General features: G+C 46.6%; 1 protein-coding gene across 3 annotated transcripts in view; it reads right to left on the bottom strand.

Moving 5' to 3' along the window:
* The window catches only part of LOC146173211 (uncharacterized), a 36,825-nt gene extending 19,146 nt beyond the window's left edge, over positions 1 to 17,679 (bottom strand). For 2 of the 3 annotated variants that reach the window (XM_084584346.1, XM_084584349.1), the window contains exon 1: positions 17,298 to 17,679. The gene's annotated coding sequence lies outside the window, so the exon portion shown is untranslated. Of the gene's footprint in view, positions 1 to 14,285; positions 14,361 to 17,297 lie in introns of those variants that run through there. The other variant, XM_084584347.1, reaches the window with a different exon arrangement.
* Positions 17,680 to 19,904: the final 2,225 nt, after the last annotated feature.

The raw sequence follows: 19,904 nt of genomic DNA, 5'->3' as shown, positions 1-19,904 counted from the left end.
TTTAGGAAGATACTCTTGATATTTTTTTCTTTCCCGATTTTTCGAGCAGTTTGCTCGAAGTCCAGAATTTGCCTGGCGTTTCCGAAAGACTCGTCGACCTGGTAGTATCTTCCTTATCATTTTCATGGATGCACAGGTCCGGTCAGTTGCTCCTGGTGAGAAGTCTCCTTTGTGCATGCAAACATTTTTCTTCGTCCTGAACAAAGTCTTTTTGTATAAACACAGTTTCTGGTAACTTTACGTGCGGCGGCTGCTCGTCACGTAAGGAAGAAAACTTAAATCGGTATACAAAATATCAGCGCTTGGAAAGTTTGCTGCATGCTGGTTGCATTGAAATAGGATGCAGAAGTAGCACGTGAAGATCCACAGGATGCATATTTGTAGCGCCTTAGCACGACACTAACTAGGGATATCTAGTGCACACGTCAGCTTTCAGTTTGTCGAGGGAAAATTATTCGCGATAAAATCATAAAGGCAACTGAAAATAAATGCTCGCAGCCCAGTTACTGTACAGTAACAAAGTCGACATTAACCACCTCCCCAGTGGTTTCCACGGTAACCACTCTCCAGTAGTGGCAGCAGTTTCGTATCACTCAGTTGAGTATCGCGTGTACTATATACACTACTACACCATTACTAGGCGTGGCACTGTAGTCGAGCGGGCGAGACCTTGATTCGTAAACCTCTCTAATACTGCGGTTACAACGAGGCAAAACTCAAAGAGCGAGCACTTAACAGCTATAGCCACAGAAGGACATGCTGTACGCATGCTTTCGCCAGAACAGCCGCAGAAAGCGTCACTGAGCTATAGGTAGAAGTGAAATATGTCGCATGTTGCTCGCTGAGGTTTTCAATATGGAGGATTTCTATTTAAATAACATCACCTCTTATTTTTCAGCCACGTTAAGAACGGAGCTTGTCAACGACATCCAACTGCCATTGCCATTTGCCTAATAGTGCATCTGCGTGCTGTTAATACCTCGGATGCACCCTCGATAGGGATTTAAAGATTGACGTGTGCTCATACATGACAGAGTTGACTGCCTGTCAACGGGTAATGGTATAAGTTGGAGCCAGTATGTCACTGGATACAGCGACAGTGTGTGGCCAGCGAGGTATTTTTGTATATAAATCCACTGAATGCGCCAATGTTCTAACTCGATTTCTGTCGATTGTTACGACCAAGCATCCGCATTTGCGCGCTCTATTGTTCGCCTGTGGGCATGGAAAAGTTTTGTGAATATGTGGTGATGGTCCATTGGCTCTAAGTGAGCCTGTTTCCAGGAATCCTGTTTTGTAAGCATGTTTTGCTTTGTGGACAACCTGCAAATGCCAAATTGGCCCTGTCAAGAGAACGTCTGGAAAAACACAAAGAAACGTCCCCCTGCGGGAAATAGCAGGAAGTGCTTTCTTTTGTTCACCCTTCCAGTCGAGAAGTGCTATCCTCCAGTGATGAATGCCTCCTATCCAAAGGAGACGACAGAGTGACATGTCCGCTGACGTGCAGGACAAGAGAAGAGCATGACTCATACGGCCATTAAGTGATTTCCCGGGAATGCAGGAAAGATTTGCAATTGTCGAAAAGGGACCATGTTGGGAGCCCTATGCGGCGCCACGTGCACTCGGGTTTCTGAGAAGTAAAACCCCCAGAACCAGCCTGTGGTTTCTTTGCTGAAGAATAGAAATGTACCTCCTCTCCTCGCCGTTCCCAAGCTTTCCCGCCAACAAGTGATCACGCCCAACGAATGAATGCCGGACCAGTCAGTGCTTCAGACCATCAGTGCAGTGATGTGTTCGATTGGATGCCGATACCTGAGGGGCGTGCCCTGGATTTGGTTGGTCAGCATCTTCAGAGAGGGGCTGGACATAGGGGGTTTTTAAGGACGCTGCAGAGCACGAAATGTCGCTCTGGGCCCTGGGTAAACGGCTCATCCAGTCGCTTCTCGCTATGAACTCTTAACGCTTGTCATTTTGCTGATGTACCCTTCTTCTTCATGTAAATATTCTTGTAAATACGTTTTCTCAAAGTGCCAGTAAACCTGCTTGTACATATTTTACCAACTTCGAAGATTCAGTCCTTCTTCAACCCGGAGTCTCTGCACGCTACCAAGTGAAGGCCGGGTCGCCATAGCCCCAGCGTCACGACAACTGGTGATCAGCGGTAGGATCTGAATCTACAAGCCCCGACAACTGGTGACCAGCGGTGGGATCTGAATCTACAAGCCACAACATCTGGTGATTGGAGGTGGATCTGAAGCTACAAGCCACAACACCTTGTGATCGGAGGTGGCATCTCAAGCAACAAGCAGGAGCAACAATCGGCCAACAAGAGGGCAGCTCGGAACATCGATCGCATGTGTGGGTGAGTGCTTGGCTTTTCTTCTGATGTGGACCAGGTTCTAGAACAGGGTTAGATTTTAGAACTGGTAAAGAGAGTGTGGAAACGCCTTTAGGTTTGGTAGTTTGCACTGTTGTTTTGGAAGTAGCCGACACTCGGAGCGATCATGGACCTACAAAAGCTGCAGAAACCGGAACTGTTGCAATTGTGTGAGGAATTGGGAATTGATACAAGTGGTTTGGCACGAAAACCTTTGATTATAAAGGCAATCACAGATTTGGGAGCCGATGATGAGGAGCTCAGTGAAGCATGGAACCTCATCGGTCAAAAAAAGGAACAGCTCAGACAGCAGAAGGAGCGGGAAAAAGAGCAGAAAGAGCGGGAAAAAGAGGAAAAGAGGCGTGAGCGTGAACTTGAGAGGGAAAAAGAGGAAAGGGAGCGCGAACGTGAGTGGGAAAAAGAGGAAAAGAAGCGTGAAAGAGAAGCAAAAAAGCTGGACCAAGAAATTGAGCTCCGGAAATTAGAACTAGAGTTGAGCAAGAGGTCGGGCAATTGTCCCCAGCTAGCGGTACCTCTTCTCAACAAGGAGGCAGATTTCAAGATGTCAAAGTACATGCAGCCATATGTGATATCAGGGGATATCGGTCTGTATCTGGCTAACTTTGAGCGAACTTGCGAAAAACTGTCCTTCCAGCGAGACACGTGGTCTCAGAGATTATTGACGGTTCTGCCCTGCGAGGCAGCGGAGGTTGTCGCGCGGCTAAGCAAGGAGGACGCGGACAACTACGAGAAGGTCAAAGCTTGCCTTCTGAGAAAGTATAGGCTTAGCGCCGAGGCGTTCAGACAACGTTTTCGGAAAGCTACTAAGTCCAGGGACGAGAGTTACCCTGAATTCCTGTACAATTTAAGAGTTAATTTGGGCGAGTGGCTAAAGAGCACAGATTCCTACAGTGATAGGGACGCTGTAGTCGAGCAAATTCTTTTGGAGCAGTTTTATAACTGCCTCCCAGAAAAAGAAAGAAATTGGTTACAGGACCGAGGCGAAATTAAGTCGGCAACTGAAGCTGCCGAACTTATTGAGGAGTATGCTTCGCGCCGACAATTCAGCAACCCAGCAGTGGATAGGCCCCGCAATCCCAAGTTCAGTATGAAAAACCGTCAGGAAAGGCACTTTGCTAGAGTTGGAAACGAAGAAATGAAGGTTTCTTCAGGCAAATTCCCTAGAAAGGACGGCAGTGAGAAAAGTGGGGAAGTGACCAACGTGCAGAACACAAAGAATAAGCTTGAGGCTAGGAAGCCGCTCACATGCTTTAGGTGTAATGAGCAGGGTCACATTGCCGTCAACTGCCGGAAAGAAAAGATTGCTTTCTCGTATGTCAGGGACTGCGATGAAAATATGCAGCTTTTAGAACCCTACCTGCATGACCTAGTAGTCAACGGGAAGCCTTGCAAGGTACTGCGCGATTCGGCCGCAACGATGGATGTTGTCCATCCGGCGTATGTATCGCCTTCCGACTATACAGGACAGTGTGCATGGATCCGACAGGTAGTTGAGGAACAGAGTGTGTGCTTGCCGATCGCGAACGTGGTCATCGAGGGCCCTTTCGGCGAATTAACAACCGAGGCTGCCGTTTCAGGAAAGCTTCCTAAGTGCTATCCGTATTTGTTCTCCAACAAATCGGACATGCTGCTGCGAAAGAGGGGCATCCTTTTCGGAGACAGAGTTGTGCAAGCCTTAACACGTTCAAAGGCGCGAGAACTAGCTACACTGCTCATTCCAGAAAAATCCACAGCGGAGGAAACGGCAGTTAAAACAATGGTAAATGCGGAAGATAGCAGGTCAGAAAACTTTGAGAGCGAGGCATCTCAGATAAGTCAACTTGAAAGTGAGCTTGATGAGACGCGGAATGAGGACGTTCTTGAGAGTAACCTCTTGCCGCCAGTGTCTAGTAATCTCACGAGACTTTTAAGTGGAACCCGAGAGGACTTAGCTATAGAGCAAGCCAATGATCCCAATATACAGGAGATAAGGGAGCGCCACCGCGCCACTAAGACAGCAAACAATATTTCTTTCGAGATGAGAAAGGGAGTGCTGTATCGCTTATTCAAGGATAAGCGCGGAGTAGAGCGGGACCAATTAGTCGTTCCCCAAAAGTACCGCGGAGACTTACTGCGACTTTCCCATGGCAGCTCGTGGTCATGTCACCTTGGAATAAAGAAAACAAAGCAGAGGCTGTTGCAAGAATACTATTGGCCTGGATGTTTTAAGGACACGGAAAATTTTGTACGGTCATGCGACACGTGCCAGCGGGTTGGAAAGGCGCAAGATAAGTGGAAAGCTCCGATGGTGTTAGTACCAATCATTACCGAGCCGTTTCACCGGTTAGTAATAGATATAGTTGGGCCACTTCCTGTGACCGAGTCAGGGTACCGTTATATCCTCACTATGTTATGCCCAGCCACAAAGTTTCCAGAGGCTGTTCCGCTGCGCGAGGTGACGTCCGAGAGTGTAGTGGATTCGCTGCTGTCAGTGTTTGCACGAGTTGGATTCCCTTCCGAGGTACAAAGTGATCAGGGTAGCGTTTTCACGAGTGTCCTCACCACCTCATTTCTCGAGCGATGCGGCATTAAGGTAGTGCATAGCTCGATCCATCATCCGCAGAGCAACAGCGTAGAAAGATGGCACTCTGTTCTCAAACGAGTCCTGAGGGGACTGTGCTATGAAAACAAGCGCGAATGGGATACCTGCCTGCCTGCAGCGCTTTTCGCTTTGCGGTCAGTGCCGCACGAATCCACTGGATTTAGCCCAGCCGAGTTGGTGTACGGAAGGTCACTGCGCTCACCTTTGCGAATGGTGCGCGAAGCCTGGGAGGGGCGCGGAGAAGACCCAACAGTAGTAGAATTCATTCTGAACCTCTTGAATCGCTTACATAACACTAAGGAACTCGTTGAGGCCAGCATGAAGTCAGCCCAGGCTCGTTCCAAGGTGTACTATGATAAGTCAGCCCGTCAAAGGACGTTTTGTATCGGGGACCAGGTGATGTTGCTGAGAAGTTCAAGGCAGAATAAGCTCGAAGTACAGTGGGAAGGACCGGCTGAAGTCGTTGCAAAGCTTTCTAACACTAACTACGCAGTGAAAATTCCCGGTAGGCGTAAAGAAGTGCGCATTTATCATTGCAATCTTATGAAGCCTTATGTGCAGAGGGAAGCCGTGGTAAATCTAACGTTAAACCTTCCCGAGGAGATGGGGGACAACTTGATTTGCCTCAGTGGAAAAGGAAGCAACGCTCAGGAGCTTCTCAAAAAGACGGAGCAGAGAGGAGAACTAAAGAAATCCCAGCTGTCCGATCTGGGCGAGATAATAACAGAGTTTGAGGCCTGCTTCGTGGACAGGCCAGGCAGAACTGATTTGACTGAGCACGATATTGAGCTGACTTCAGACGTGCCAGTGCGATCAAGGTGCTACCGATTTTCTCCAAGGCAAAGAGAAATTCTGGATAGGGAAGTAACTCGCATGCTGGAATTGGGAGTAATAAAACCCTCGGAAAGCGATTATGCTTCGCCTATGATCTTAGTAGAAGCTCCAGGTAAAGACCCTAGGCCTGTGGTAGACTACCGAAAGCTAAATTCTCTCACCAGGGATCAAGTGTATCCTATTCCGAATATTGAGGAGAGAGTAGAACAGGTCAGTAGAGCGGCATATGTGACTACGCTGGACCTTACTCGAGGATACTGGCAAGTACCGCTCACTGAACGCGCCAGCAGATACGCGGCTTTCGTCACTCCGACGGGCAGCTACCAGCCAACAATGATGAGTTTCGGGCTCAAAAATGCTCCATTTTGTTTTTCCCGACTCATGGATAGGGTTTTAAAGGGGTGTGAAACATTCGCGGTGCCTTATTTAGACGACATTGCGGTTTTTTCCGACTCATGGGCGGACCATATGGTACATCTAAGAGCTGTACTGAGCCTTTTGCGTCAAGCTGGACTAACCGTAAAGGCCGAGAAATGTTGCCTGGCAAGGGCGACCGTGGACTACTTGGGTCACAATGTAGGTCAAGGTTTCAGGAAACCCAGCGAGATTAAGATTTCTGCGGTAGCAGACTACCCGCGGCCGAGCACGAAGACGGAAATTCGAGCATTCCTGGGTCTGACGGGATACTACAATCACTACATCCCTAACTATTCAGCTTTGGCTAGCCCTCTGACCGACGCTCTCCGCAAGACAGAACCGACAAATGTAGTCTGGGACGAACAAAAGGAAGCCTCCTTCGTAAACCTGAAGGCTGTGCTGATTAGCCGTCCGGTATTGCGAGCTCCAGACTATGGCCGAGAATTCACGGTCCAGTGTGATGCCAGTGATCGAGGGTTAGGTGCTGTTCTCTGCCAGAGAGATGACGACGGTAATGAGCACCCCGTGCTCTACTTGAGCAGAAAACTGAGTTCTAGAGAGAGGGCTTATTGCGCGTCAGAGAAGGAATGCGCTTGCATTGTATGGGCCATTCAAAAATTGCAGTGCTATCTTGGAGGGGCCAAATTCACCGTAGAGACGGACCATTGTCCCCTGGCTTGGCTGCAAACTGCGACATCGAAGAACAGTCGCCTTCTTAGGTGGAGCTTGATTTTACAGCAGTACAATTTTGAAATAAGATACAAAAAGGGGAAGTTAAATGGGAATGCGGACGCGCTTAGCCGCTCTTTCTAAGCGGTCCGAGATGTTCCTCACCATGTATCCAAATTGATAATCAGGTTTTTTTTTTTTTCTTCGTGCGCTTGAATATATGTGACTATGTAAAGCAGCACGTTTGGTTTTCGAGGCATACGTGGGTCTTGAACGTCTTGAGAGTGGGCTTTTCTCGAACAACAATGGCAGTTTTCTTTTGACCTGGTCTCTTCAGACGGGAGCCGAGTGCTTGCTTCGACATGTGGTTGAGTTTCAGATAGCTCAAGCAATTTGGCCTACAACAATCAAGACAACGCGACATGCAACAGCGAGCTTCAAGCGTTCACGTGCAGGCCATTAAGTCGTCTCTTCATGCAGCAGCTGCGGCTGCTGCCCTCCGAGTCTCTTCTGGCGGGGGAGGAGGCTGTTACGACCAAGCATCCGCATTTGCGCGCTCTATTGTTCGCCTGTGGGCATGGAAAAGTTTTGTGAATATGTGGTGATGGTCCATTGGCTCTAAGTGAGCCTGTTTCCAGGAATCCTGTTTTGTAAGCATGTTTTGCTTTGTGGACAACCTGCAAATGCCAAATTGGCCCTGTCAAGAGAACGTCTGGAAAAACACAAAGAAACGTCCCCCTGCGGGAAATAGCAGGAAGTGCTTTCTTTTGTTCACCCTTCCAGTCGAGAAGTGCTATCCTCCAGTGATGAATGCCTCCTATCCAAAGGAGACGACAGAGTGACATGTCCGCTGACGTGCAGGACAAGAGAAGAGCATGACTCATACGGCCATTAAGTGATTTCCCGGGAATGCAGGAAAGATTTGCAATTGTCGAAAAGGGACCATGTTGGGAGCCCTATGCGGCGCCACGTGCACTCGGGTTTCTGAGAAGTAAAACCCCCAGAACCAGCCTGTGGTTTCTTTGCTGAAGAATAGAAATGTACCTCCTCTCCTCGCCGTTCCCAAGCTTTCCCGCCAACAAGTGATCACGCCCAACGAATGAATGCCGGACCAGTCAGTGCTTCAGACCATCAGTGCAGTGATGTGTTCGATTGGATGCCGATACCTGAGGGGCGTGCCCTGGATTTGGTTGGTCAGCATCTTCAGAGAGGGGCTGGACATAGGGGGTTTTTAAGGACGCTGCAGAGCACGAAATGTCGCTCTGGGCCCTGGGTAAACGGCTCATCCAGTCGCTTCTCGCTATGAACTCTTAACGCTTGTCATTTTGCTGATGTACCCTTCTTCTTCATGTAAATATTCTTGTAAATACGTTTTCTCAAAGTGCCAGTAAACCTGCTTGTACATATTTTACCAACTTCGAAGATTCAGTCCTTCTTCAACCCGGAGTCTCTGCACGCTACCAAGTGAAGGCCGGGTCGCCATAGCCCCAGCGTCACGACACGATTGATGTAGCTCGAGGTTCGGTCAGTGACGGCCATAGAGCTGTCGATATCATACTGTAATGCTGTAATGCTTTATGAGCAGAACAATCATATCCATCATTGAAATTAAGCGCAGCACACCACAAGAAGAACAAAGGGGACACGATAAACGCGACAATTATGTCCTGCTGTTTATTGCAGTTCAATTTCGGGCCACGGCACGGTGAAGTGATATTAGCACGAATTTGTTAGAAACCTACAGCGCGTTACTGCAGTAGTCCTTACAGCTAAATGGACTATATAGTGCTTGGATATCTTGAATTCAGTGCGGGGAGCTCGGTTAAGTAGCCCGGGGCATGGCTGCATCCCTGAATAAGGATGAATTTTTATTCAACTTTGGGCGTTTACGATGGCTGTCTAACTGCCTTTTCTATACACGCGCGTTGCAATGTGCTCAGGGTTAAGTACTATTTTCTCCTGAGGGTTGAGTAGCTTTTACACTGGTACGCTGCACGCATAAGAGAAAGAACGAACACGAACTTTTAAAATACAGATACAGATACTTTTAAAATACAGAGAAGAATCACGCTGTCTCATTTATTGGTGCACACTTCATCTGGAGCATGATGGAAGGGAGAAGGATGCAGAAAGAAAGAAATAGAAATTTACAAGGATTTACAAATTGACAAGGAAATTTACTCTGCGATAACAATGCATTAGCATTATATCTACTTGCTTTTCATTTGATCCTTTCCGTCTCTTCACATTACCTTTTATACTTTGTCATGCATATATTGGTTCACTAAAACTTATTTCCTCAACTTTGCCGAACGATTGGTGAAAACTTTGGTGTGGTCTTCGCTCATCGTTGCTAGGTAATTTTGAAATTTTGCTGAGCCATCTTTGTCATTTCTAGTGACGTTTGTGTTAGGTTTCACTATCATCTTTTTCCCGACTTATTTTCAGCCGCTATTACTGACTATAAATTTTCAAATATTTTTTTGTCTTTCCCAGGGCCAGTCATCTTTAGACGTCTCACTCAGTCACCTTGCAAATGATGAGCGAAATTTTCGCGAGCGTTCTTTTTTTTTTTGTCCTTCCTCAGACCACATATAAAGCCCCGCTTTAACCAACTCGTATGAACGTGCTTTAGTGGCCTATAGGGGTAACGTGAAGGCAAGAGTCCTGGCAGGCTGATTCCGACTTAACCGTCCAATGTGAAACGAGAGACCCAAGTTGGCATCTCCTGCCAGCATACACCCTAGTGTCATGTGGGATGTGACGTCACAGCGTCACGTGGGTAAGACGTGGCTACCGGCCGCGCTATACTGAAGGCGCGAAACCTAGAGTAGTATTGCTTTCGCTATAAAACCAAAACAAATAAAAAAGCGCGGCAAAACTGCTTCGTGTCTTTTTGTGCGTCAGTGAGGTGGAAACGCTTGGAAATGTCACTCAATTGATCTCCCATCTGAAAGGAAGACAACTTTGAATGCACAAGCTGCGGATTGGCAAGCTGGTCACAACAGTCAAACAACCTCTTTCTTCTAGGTAAGGACTTGGTTCCGCCATTATAGCTTCGCTTGCACATAACAACACGTGGCCGGCCGACCTGATAGTGGCCACCGGGGGGACGCGTAGTGCTCCCAGCATTGAACCTCGAGGCTTGTTGTAACGCAGGCTGCAGTGAAAGTGTCCGCGTTTTATTTTTTCCCTCTCCGCATTTTATAGTTTCGCACTAGTTTTTGTTTACCCTAAGCATTTGTATTTCACGGTCCGTCAGATAAAACATAGAACAATTCCCCCTTGAATTGCGAAAATGAATGTTTTTCATTCATCTTTGAACGACTTCTACACTGTTGTAGTGTTTTCTTCTATGCACAACAGTCACTATGTGGCGTTGTTTTCTTTTTCCGAATGCGCCAACCATGGGAACGCAACAGTCTTCGTGTTCACCTTCGAACAGAGTAGTGATTTAATTTAATTCTCCGGAATGGAACCAAGAGGTAAGTATGCGAAAGAACGGGCTTGGTACGTAGAGTAAAGAGCTATATATTCTATTTTTTTTTTCAGTCAAGAGCCGCGCATATAAAATGGGGCATGGTATTTTTTTTCTAGGTTTTCCGACAAAAAAAAAAGAAAGAAAACTAGTAGTCCCAATAAATGCCAAATACGTAGCGATTGCTCAGTATGCCTCCGCATGGTGCTGCTGCATTTGCGAAGTAAACACTTTAATGTTTCACCCAAGTGATGGGGTTACAGTCCGAAGCAGCTCAGCTAGATGCTCGTCCGTAAGGGTCGCACGCTATCTTGACTTGAACGCTTTAGTCGTTCAGAAGAGCGCTTTACAGCTGTAAGTGGATTTAAACATGGTCACAATGGCTGTCTGTGTGTGCACCGGTTCTAGAAATTAAAGTAAACTGTCTTTAGAGCTGAAAACACGGGGGAAGGGGGAGCAAGGGATGTTATATACCCGAGAGTGGCTAGCCGCACTTGGATCCTCGAGTACTGACATGCGGCTTGTGAGCACCGCTTGGGCCACTCCTGGTGTATGGTGGTATGGTATGAAATGGTATGGTGTGGTAAGGTACGGCATATGACATGGTATGGTATTGTATGGTACCGTATGGTACGGTATAGTACGGTACGGTACGGTACGGTATGGTACGATATGGCATGGTATGATACGGTATGGCCCGCCACGGCAAGACATATTGTTACGGAACGGTGCGTAACGCCTTGCATTTGGGACATGGTATGGTGTAGTATGGTACCGTAACCGTATGGTACGGTATGGTACGGTATGATACGGTATGGCCCGCCATGACAAGACATACTGTTACGGAACGGTACGTAACGCCTTGCATTTGGGATTAATGTCCCGGCGATGACTGTAGTGCTGAGTATGGATGCGCTGTATTTAAATGTTCCCGGATCTGTTTTCCCAACATTGGGTTTTCTAACAGTCACTAACAATCACTAACAAAGCAACAGCTCAATGATAAACTTGCACGCCACCGCTACCGTAATTCGAATAGTCGAATGCTCATCGAGACATCGTGGCGGGTCTTGGCAGGAGACATAGCCAAACACGCTGTCCAACAAAGTGTCGTCAAAAGTCGCAGTACGCGCTGGCACGGTCAATTCGTATCGAGGTCGCTGCGTGCCCAACTAAAGCGCACCCATCGGAGAGAAATCGCGGTCTATGAACTCTCGCGCCGCGATTCAGGAAGCGAGATGTGGGGGCTCCAGAAAAAGGGCGTCCCTGGCCGAGTGAGCCGCGGAGGACAGAGGCGAGGGGGAAAGAAAGAGCTGCGAAGGGAATGGGCCAACGTCGTGAGCCGGCCCTCCTACTGGGAGCGCCCGCAGCACTTGAAGTGCCTGAGCGGGTCACAACTGTTTTTATTTGTTCGCATTAACGTGACGCTTGGCTGGATTCCAACGGGTTGTGCGGCGCTCGTCTCGCGGCTGACCTTGGCAATGGAAGCCGCTGATGGAGAGACGGAACACGGGGTGTTGCTGGGGTGATGAGTACGCAGTGTCCTTGGGACGGTGTGCGAATGCATAAGGAAACCAACTGTGGCCTTGGAAGACGTAGAGCGCAGCTAGGTAGATACACGCCTGCAGACCACATTGTGGTTGGTCGACGGGCTCTCCAATTTTTGAGACGTGATCCTCTAAAAAGGTGACGCGACCGTATGACAAAAAAAGCACTTTCGTTCTGCGCTGGCTCTGCAGACAAACGGGAACGACCTGCGGGCTCGAAATCCTTTTTAGAAAAAAGGAATCCGCATGAAATATAACGAAAACCAAGCAGTTCATTGTTCAAACGAGTGTAAGTTACTATAATAATAATAATAATAATAATAATAATAATAATAATAATAATAATAATAATAATAATAATAATAATAATAATAATAATAATAATAATAATAATAATAATTGGTTTACAGAAGGGGAAAGGCTCAGTCTTGTTTCTGTGGACACCTGAACCGCGCCGTTAGGGAAGGGAGGAAGGTGGGAGTTAAAGTGAAAAGAGACCACCTGGGGATCTTTAACGTGCGCTGACATCGCACAGCACACGGACGCTCCTTTGTTTCGCCTCAGTCTCTTTTGTTGCGCGTATTCGAACGTCTGTTTTGATTGGAAGTTATGAATATGTAATATCAAGGACAGAAACATACACAAAAGTATAATCAGTGCAACTCACCTCACTGAGCTTCGAAACAAACTGAGCACGCTCAAAATGGATCAGCGTTTTGGGGCTAGCTTCTCACGTAGGATGCTTGTTTTATAAATTTACGGCCCAGATGGGGCATCGTCGTAACGTCTGCTGAAGCTTTGCGTCAGCACTTTTACTTTCGCTAGCGCCCTCTGCACTGATGTTTTTTGTTCATATGATGCTGCGTCTTTCCAGGCGGGGCCAACCTGCAGTAGTCATGGCCGAAGCGCGTAAACCAAGGCATCAATATTATAAAAAAGAACTGAATAACTCCTGTGACGTGGCAGTTGACTTCAGAGATGATAATCGTTCACGTTAACGTCTTTGTTCAGGTCATGATGTCACGGTGAAACTAACGTAATTCGCGAATGATGCTAATGATGGAACAGTACGGTGACGTGAGAGAAATTTTCATAGAATACAGCTTTCAAATGCTTTGCTTTAAGCACACGTGGTCGCATGCCAATAGCACATTTAAGAATTGACACTAAATCCCTGCAATAATTCTTATGGATCGAGCTGAGAAGTGAAGGAGTTCACTTCTACTAATAAGACCTCTACTAATAAAAGCAGACGTAATCACGATACTCGATAGATTTGTCATCGAACTCTAAAAGTACAGTATACTCTTTGCGGGATGCGCAGAGAGGAAGCGACTGCTGTGTCATCACTGCTTTATTTAAAAAAATTTGAAAAATTGCCTCCTTGCGCCAACGTGAAGAAATTAATACCATAATTTGTGAAATATGACGCTGACTAGAGGATCGCTTCCTCTATGCCGTCATCTCCTTGTATTCTCATTTATGTGCAACAAAAGTTGATGAAACTTCAAAAGTGACGCCATCCGATGACAACATGCCATCATGCACAGCTTTAAGAAACTCTGCAGGTGGAAGTACCATTATGGTAACGTCTCAGGACGTTTGCCGCAACTATAACTAGGTTGCCATGTTAATGAAATAATATTCCTAATTTAATGACATTTGAATTCCGCTCCTGTTCTGCTTGTCGAAGCAACCGATTCTAGAACAAAACAAGTCTGCGCAAAATAGCAGTATAGCCCCGGTTATTACACGTGCTTTTAATGCTGTGTTCAGTGTGCATTCAGTGTCGACGCCAAGATATTAAATGCGGAAACGCACCACTTGGTGAGCTCATGCATGTGCGGATATCGTACGGAACATACTGTCTTTTGTCTCATATTTTGGAGCAGCATACAAATGATAAGTGACATAAAGATGTCAGCAGCAGATTTCGCAACAGTCAAGTGATTCCCTCACTAAAAAACGTACGAAATTGCCGATCGCTTCATATATACCATCAAATTAGGAAGCTGTTTCAGCGTTAAGTCCACACAGGTCGATCGCCAATACTGAAACAAGAAAGTATTTTTGTGTATCATTTCCGGCGCGAATGTTTTCAGTCAACCTATCCGTGCTGGCTTAGGGTGTTTTAGAGTTGGCTTCAATCAATGCATTTGAAATTATTCAAGGGTCGCTAGTAACGCAAATTGATGAAAATGGGTAAATGTCAAGGCTCTATCTGCTGTATACGCTTACAGCAGATGAAAACAGCCCAGAGATATCGACACGATAAGAGGAAAACAAGCAATACCAGCGTTGCCCTGTCCTTTCCTTTCGAAAGGGAGCGCAGATCGCGACCATTGATACGAGACTACTCACCTCGTTGCTATAGCTAGGAGATCGGTCTCTCAGATTCCATCTTTGCAGCTGTCGATCTCGGCGTACTCGCTCATGTAAGCGCAGTTCCCGTAACTTAAGAGCATCATATGGCGAATACGTTGGCGCGTATGCGGAAGAACCACATCATAGGGTGTCCAGATTGCGACAGGGGAGGCCGCTGGATAAGATAGCTCCGACAGCCCGACGAAGAAATGACACTTGTGGTGGGGGACGCGGGTGATGATGCAAGCTGCTGAAGGTGGTTGTTTATCTGGGTTTATCTCAAGCTATGGCGTTGTGTTCTTCACCACGCTGTCGTAGACGTTACCTTTCTGGCACGGCGAGTTCGTTTATTCACGGGCACTGTTTTCTCTCCTTATCTTGCTCATTAGTTCATAAAGGCCCACGGGAGAGACACAGGCTTATCCCCCATGGTCCAGTCAACCTTCTCCCTTAACAGCTGCGACCTCCCTAATTTCACACAATTGCACCCACCCTCGTGAGTGTTTGAGTAGCCTGACTGCTCTACGTCAAAGAGAGGAAAGTTTCATTAAAAAATAGAGGACCGACCAGCCTTTTTAAATACAAATGACATTTAGGGATATTTTTTGGCAAATTATCTGCTCTCAAGTTTGGGATGCGACTTACAATAGACTGAGGGCGTATTCCAAGAGTATACGGCATCCGCTTCCGTGGTCCACATTCACCTTTATGTTTTCCATTCACTGTTGTAGCATTATTCTTCTTCGGTTTGTTTTATTTTTGTTACGCTTGACATCAGTGATCGCCTGCTTTGTGTTCCCTCTCTTCATGCTCACTGGTGTTTTTGTTCAATGTTGCCTTTTTTTCTGCTTGTACATATCAATCAAGAAAACAAAATTATTATGCAAAATAAATTTCAGACACGATAGTTGTGCGAAGGTATAAAAAGGAATCGCTAAATGCGATAATTTACTATGTTGCTGAGGCCAGCCAGGGGAGACAGGATGAGAGTACACTACCATTCACCCTGTGATTGAAGTGAATTTTCGAATTCTTCGAAAAGAGCCAACCAGGCCTACAGGCCAGATGGTATTACATAACGGGAAAAAAAGATCTGTAAAATAACAGAGGACAGTGTAAGGATGCTTTATAAAGTACTTTTAGTGTTGTCTTTCCATCAATTATATTTTATCTGCTGTTCTGCAAGGTTGTTTATCTTGAACAAATAATGCAGGCATCAGTTCCACTACAGATCTTACTCTGGTTTTGTTTTCAACTCGAAAACCCAAGTCTTTTTTACCATTGGTCAGATGATTTCAGGTTGTGATCGAGCTGAACTTGCAGTCTACGTGTTCCCCTGGATTGACAGAGTTAGAGGTTTCCGCACAGAGCACGATTTAACAGCAACAGCAGTTGGTTTGTGGAGTTTAACGTCCCAGAGCTACTCAGACTATGAGGAACGCCGTAGTGGAGGACTCCGGAACTTTCGACCACCTGGGGTTGTTTAACGTATACTGACATCGCACAGCATACGGGCGCCTTGCTTTTCGCCTCCATCGAAAAGCGGCCGCCGAGGCCGTGATTCGATCCCGCACCCTTGGGAACAGTGGTCGAGTGCCGTAACCACTGCGCCACCCCGGGCAGGGCTTAACAGCAACAGCAGCAGATCTCAGATGCAGTCCAGAAGAGTTGGGAAATTTAGTCTCCAATAGTTAGAAATCACAAGTTCGACAATTCGTTTCGTCACCTACGGCACATAAGACGAAATATAATCGCTGTTGCTTCAAGGAATTAGACGTCTGCTTGGAGATGAGGCAGATAGGTATAGCGCCTGTAGAAGAACGGCCAAAATAAGTGCGGAAACTTTGTCTGGGGTAACGTAATAATAATAAAAAAATAACTTGAAATTAGTTGTAGGAATTGAACTATATGCGGGAGTCAAACATTTTTAAATATGCTTAAGAAGAAAGAAACAACAGCGCAATACATGGCACAAGAAACACGCGACTGCACAAAGTGTTGATTAGCAATTAGTATTTTTTAATTCCGCCTGCAGCTGTATCATAAGCAGCAGGAAAGGGTTCAAAACAACACAAGCATAAAAGATTGTAAGAAAACCTGGATACAGAAGGTGCAGCCATTGTAGGTGCTTCGCCTCAAGCACCATACAGCTAGTTTGCTAACGCACCCTGGCATCGCTCTAATGCTTAGCGCTTCCGGGACCTCCCTTTCTTTCTTTTTTTTTGTATTTATTATGCCGGCCGTTTTATGCTAGCCAGAATTGCAAATATTACGGATGCTGATCACTAACTACGTCTTGCTCCGTATTAATCAACAGCGCGCTCTCAAATGTGTCCTGTAAAAGTGGGTAGACCTTCTACAGGAAGCTTATCGACATGAAGTGATCGAGTGACAAAAAATTATATTTTGTATGAAGAATTTTTTAGGAAAGTTTGCCTATGTTGTGTAAGCGAATGATACTTCAGCCGTTGCTGGGCTGCTTTTGATATTAAAACTGTCTCCTCCTTGGCCTTCTAATTTCAGGTCTCTCTCTCACACACACACACACACACACACACACACACACACACACACACACACACACACACACACACACACACACACACACACACACACACACACACACACACACACACACACACACACACACACACACACACACACACACACACACACACACACACACACACACACACACACACACACACACACACACACACACACACACACACACACACGCACGCACGCACGCACGCACGCACGCACGCACGCACGCACGCACGCACGCACGCACGCACACACACACACACACACACACACACACACACACACACACACACACACACACACACACACACACACACACACACACACACACACACACACACACACACACACACACACACACACACACACAAATAAATAAACCAACAACAAAACAACAGGGCAGCGAGGAAAGCGAAAGTGACGCATGACTACGCGGGGGTGCACTGAATCAATAGTACTTACCACCATGTGATGACGGGTTGCCATGGGTGGACACCGAGAGAGACTCCACGCCCCGATCGATCTGGCAGCTGCGCAGGCGCACAGGCCCCTCGTTCACAAGCGACTCCACCTCTTCGTTCTTTTTTTCCTGTATCCTTTCCTCCGACGTCGTTTGCCCTCAAGCCTTCCAACGAAGTGCGCTCAGCGAGGCATCATCACTGTGCACCGGTCTGTCTTCTCGGTCTGCACAATGCGAGCGTGCCAGGGAGTCGGCGTCGTCACGAGCACAGCGACGCTTGCAGCGCGCCGTGAACTTGAACGGGTGCGCGGGCTAGCGCCGCCGAAAATCCAGTTTCGTCTGCGCCGGCCGCTTTGACCGTGTCGTCTGCTGACCTCCATTCTGGATCGTTATAGCGCAGCGCCACCGCAGACGAAAGAGGAACGCTGGGAGGGCCGCTAGGTTGTCGTTGTTTTCTCAATTCATTCTTTCGCCGAAGCCTGAGGTCTTGCGTGTATATATAGACAAGAGAGAGGAGCAGGGGAGGTAAGAAAGGGAAGAGGAATCATCCGCGGCCTCGGAAAGCCCAGGGCGGAAGCAAGGGAGTTGACCAATAACAAGCAGAGCCACATTTCTTTTAAAGACACCGCTAAAGCTTACCTTCTTTTGTTGTCAGAAATATTAACAGACTACGTATAAATTATTTGTGCTCCTAATTTTTTTTAAAATATTATTTGCGTTGTATGACTCATTCTAAATATGTTTTTTTTCAGTGTATTATGTGTTGTTGCAAAACACGCACTTCACTTGTTTTAAAGTCTACATGCCGAATGAATCGTTGGCAGTCTTCTGCTGCTTTGCTTTGCAAATTGGGGTTGAGGCCTTGACAAGCTGGTTTTGACCGCTTTTCCGCAGCTTCTTTGTCAACAAATTTTTGTGGCAGGAATAAATTGATTAATAATAGTAATATTATTAGTATTATTAATGTTATTATTACCTATGCAGTAGGTTTCTGTATATATTTCTGAGACAACTAGACATAATTCGGTTGTTAGTGCCGAAATTTCTGCAGTCGCATTATGTTCATGGTCAAAAATAGCACAACAATTCTATTGTGACACCAACATAAACAACAAAAAAATTATCCAGATTTTTTTTCGTTGACCGGGTTCGCCTTTTATAAGACCTATTAGTGCATTCCCCAGCCATACAGATTAATGCCCGTCCAGGAGAGGAGATCGGTCTTGGGCTTTCTCCGTATTCTAGAAGGTGTTGAGCTAGCGCGTTATCCAGGCAGATAGGTTATAAAAGGGAAAGCCTGTCAGCTGATGTGCAATTGGTGATCACTAGCCTCCCCGTAACGCGCGAAAGACGTGACGCAGTCTCCCCGGAATGAACCTGCTGCGAAGCGTTCCCTTTCTCAGCTATGTGTTCGCAATAAAGCTGGCGATAGGAGACCGTGCTGCTATTCAAGCGGGACACCTCCGTCTGTCGTTCAATTGCATATTAAAGCTGCTTTAAATCTACGCCCACTTAGTCTTTATCCGGCTCGGTGCAGGGTGGTGGAGGGCGCGGCTAACTTTTGTGACATAGGAGCTTCACTCGTGTGCACAAGTCTTACCAATGGTGCGATACCGAGCATCGTCGTTTTCTCAAGCAGACGACAAAGTCCGAAACTTATTAGTTTTGTGCGATAATAAGCTAAATAACAAGATGTTGTGATTTTATACCGCGCTTGTTGTGGCAACGAGCTGCAAAGAGCAGTTCGTTTTCGTTCTCAACCGTATTTAACTTGCATCCTCTGCTTAAAGCAAGCATTGAAATGTGTGTGTGTCCCTGCGCAATCACAAAGTTTTCGCCGCCATTTTTTTATAGGAAGAAGAAAATGACGATTAATCGGGTCATTTTGATGCATGAAGCATCCTTGTTTTTATTGAGACAAGTCAGAAACATGCAAAACGCATTGTTCCGTGAATATGGAGTCCGCGTTTCAGGGAATCCTCCAGCTCACCCGCCAGACAACTCACGACTCACCTACCATTGCGAGGCGTCGCCTTTCTAATCAAAAGGCAAGCGTATAGAAGGCGTCAAGTAATCGCCGAGAATACAGTCGTCATGGGGCTGAGGTACTTTGCCACACAGATGAACACAGAAACAAAATCGCCGACAAGTTCGACGATGCCGAGTCGTCTGCGCAGGTCTGCTTGAATCGTCTGCTTAAATTCCTCTTCAGCATCTAGGCGAGGATCATTCGGTATCCCACGCTAGCCGAACGAGATCGAAGTCAGCAAAAAAGCGAGAAAAAAGTCCCAGACTGAAGTAGATGATGTTGCATAAACTTTACTCGAAATACGTGGAACTTTTAGCATACCCCGGGAACTCCCGCCCAAACGTGGTGCATACTTTCATTTCATTTCATTGTCCCTTAAAGGCCCGGAGGCATTACACAAGGGGGGTGTACATATAGATTTGAGAGTAATGGCTGAATAGAACGAGACTTCAAGGTTATAAAAGGAACGCAGTTATATACAGTCTAAGAACAAAGCAAAAGAATAATGCAAAGAAAAGGGGGGGGGGGGAGGGGGTGTACATGTACCATTGGGGGTGCTGGTGGAACAAAACGAGAAATT

This window comes from Amblyomma maculatum, chromosome 11 (genome assembly GCF_055883805.1).
Source record: "Amblyomma maculatum isolate TAMU_Amacu chromosome 11, ASM5588380v1, whole genome shotgun sequence".
Lineage (NCBI taxonomy): Eukaryota > Metazoa > Arthropoda > Arachnida > Ixodida > Ixodidae > Amblyomma > Amblyomma maculatum.
This window is presented reverse-complemented; position numbering and strand designations above follow the sequence as displayed.